We start from the raw sequence: 3,318 nt of genomic DNA, 5'->3' as shown, positions 1-3,318 counted from the left end.
GCCGACCTCCCGACACACTGACCTCCCGACTCGCCGAACTCCCGACTCGCCGACCTCCCGAACTCACGACTCGCCGACCTCCCGACTCTCTGAACTCCAGACTCGCCGACATCCTGAACTCCCGACTCGCCGACCTCCCGACTCGCCCAACTCCCGACTCACCAACCCCCCGACTCGCTGAACTCCCGACTCGCCGACCTCCCGACTCGCCGAACTCCCGACTCGCTGACCTCCCGACTCGCAGACCTTCCGACTCACCGACCTCCTGACTCGCTGACCTCCCGACCTCCCGACTCGCCGACCTCCCGACTCGCCGACCTCCCGACCTCCCGACTCGCCGACCTCCTGACTCACCGAACTCCCGACTCGCCGACCTCCCGACACACCGACCTCCCGACCTCCCGACTCGCTGACCTCCCGACACACCGACCTCCCGACCTCCCGACTCGCCGAACTCCCGACTCGCCGACCTCCAGACACACCGACCTCCCGACTTGCCGACCTCCCGATTCACCGACCTCCCGAGCTCCCGACTAGCCGACCTCCCGACCTCCTGACTCGCCGACCTCCCGACTCGCCGACCTCCCGACTCACCGACCTCCCGCCTCGCAGACCTCCCGACTCACCGACCTCCCGATTCGCCGACCTCCCGACTCACCGACCTCCCGACTCGCCGACCTCCTGACTCGCCGACCTCCCGATTCGCAGACCTCCCGACTCACCGACCTCTCGACTCGCCGACCTCCCGACTCGCCGACCGCCCGATTCGACGACCACCCGACTCACCGACCTCCCGACTCGCCGACCGCCCGACCTCCCGACTTGCCGACTTCCCGACCTCCCGACTCGCCGACCTCCCGACTCGCCGACCTCCCGACCTCCCGATTCACCGACCTCCCGACCTCCCGACTCGCTGACCTCCCGACCTCCCGACTCGCCGACCTCCCGACTCGCTGACCTCCCGACTCACCGACCTCCCGACTCACCGACCTCCCGACTCGCAGACCTCCCGACTCACCGACCTCCCGATTTGCCGACCTCCCGACTCACCGACCTCCCGACTCGCCGACCTCCCGACTCACCGACCGCCCGACCTCCCGACTCACCGACTTCCCGACCTCCCGACTCGCCGACCTCCCGATTCGCCGACCTCCCGACTCACCGACCGCCCGACCTCCCGACTCACCGACTTCCCGACCTCCCGACTCGCCGACCTCCCGACTCGCCGACCTCCCGACCTCCCGATTCACCGACCGCCCGACCTCCCGACTCACCGACTTCCCGACCTCCCGACTCGCCGACCTCCCGACTCGCCGACCGCCCGACCTCCCGACTCACCGACTTCCCGACCTCCCGACTCGCCGACCTCCCGATTCACCGACCTCCCGACCTCCCGACTCGCAGACCTCCCGACCTCCCGACTCACCGACCTCCCGACTCGCCGACCTCCCGACTCGCCGATCTCCCGACCTCCCGACTCGCCGACCTCCCGACTCGCCGAGCTCCCGACTCGCCGACCTCCCGATTCACCGACCTCCCGACTCGCCGACATCCCGACCTCCCGACTCCCCGACCTCCCGACTCACCGACCTCCTGACACACCGAACTCCTGACTCCACGAACTCCTGACTCGTCGACCTCCCGACTCGCTGAACTCCCGACTCCCCGAACTCCCGACTCGCCGTACTCCCAACTCGCCGACATCCCGACCTCCCGACTCGCCGACCTCCCGACTCGCCGAACTCCCGACTCGCCGACCTCCCGACCACCCGACTCGCCGACCTCCTGACCTCCCGACTCGCCGAACTCCCGACTCGCCAACCTCCCGACCTCCCGTCTCGCCGACCTCCTGACCTCCCGACTCGCCGAACTCCCGACTCGCCGACCTCCCGACTCGCTGAACTCCCAACCTCCCGACTCGCCAAACTTCCGACTCGCTGAACTCCCGACTCGCCCAACTCCCGACTCACTGACTTCCCGACTCGCCCAACTCCTGACTCACCGACTTCCCGACTCGCTGACCACCCGACTACCGAACTCCCGACTCGCCCTACTCCCGACTCGCCGACCTCCCGACTCGCCGACCTCCCGACTCGCCGAACTCCCGGCTCGCCGACCTCCCGACCACCCGACTCACTGACCCCCCGACCTCCCGACTCGCCGACCTCCTGACCTTCCGTCTCGCCGAACTCCCGACTCGCCGACCTCCCAACTCGCCGACCTCCCAACTCGCCGACCTCCCGATTCCCCGACCTTCAGACTCGCCGACCTCACGACCTCCCGACTCGCCGACCTCCCGACTCGCCAAACTCCCGGCTCGCCGACCTCCCGACCATCCGACTCACCGACCACCTGACCTCCCGACTCGCCGACCTCCCGACTCGCCAAACTCCCGACTCACCGACCTCCCGACCTCCCGACTCGCCGACCACCTGACCTCCCGACTCGCCGACTTCCCGACTCGCCGAACTCCTGGCTCGCCGACCTCCCGACCACCCGACTCACCGACCTCCCGACCTCCTGACTCGCCGACCTCCTGACATCCCGACTCGCCGACCTCCCGATTCGCCGACCTACCGACCTCCCGACCTCCCGACTCGCTGACCTCCTGACCTCCCGACTCAACGACCTCCCGACTCGCCGACCTCCCAATTCGCCGACCTCCCGACTCACCGACCTCCCGACTCGCCGACCTCCCGACCTCCTGACTCGCCGACTTCCCGACCTCCCGACTCGCTGACCTCCCGACTCGCCGACCTTCCGACTCGCCGAACACACGACTCGCCGACCTCCCGACTCGCCGACCTCCCGACTCGCCGACCTCCCGACTCGCCGACCTTCCGACTCGCCGAACACACGACTCGCCGACCTCCCGACACACCGACTCTCGACTCGCCAAACTCCCGACTCGCCGACCTCCCGAACTCCCGATTCGCCGACCTCCCGACTCGCCGACATCGTGACTCTCCGAACTCCAGACTCACCGACATCCCGAACACCCGAGTCGCCGACCTCCCGACTCGCCGACATCCCAACTCTCCGAACTCCAGACTCACCGACATCCCGAACTCCCGACTCGCTGACCTCCTGACTCGCCGAACTCCTGACTCACCGACCTCCCGACTCACCGACTTCCTGACTTGCTGAACTCCCGACTCGCCGAACTCCCGACCTGCCGACTCATCGACCTCCCCACTCGCCGACCTCCCGACCTCCCGACTCATCGACCTCCCCACTCGCCGACCTCCCGACTCGCCGAACTCCCGACCTCCCCACTCGCCGACCTCCCGACTCGCCGAACTCCCGACCTCCCGACTC

Source organism: Pristiophorus japonicus, chromosome 2, assembly GCF_044704955.1.
Source record: "Pristiophorus japonicus isolate sPriJap1 chromosome 2, sPriJap1.hap1, whole genome shotgun sequence".
Classification (NCBI taxonomy): Eukaryota; Metazoa; Chordata; class Chondrichthyes; family Pristiophoridae; genus Pristiophorus; species Pristiophorus japonicus.
This window is presented reverse-complemented; position numbering follows the sequence as displayed.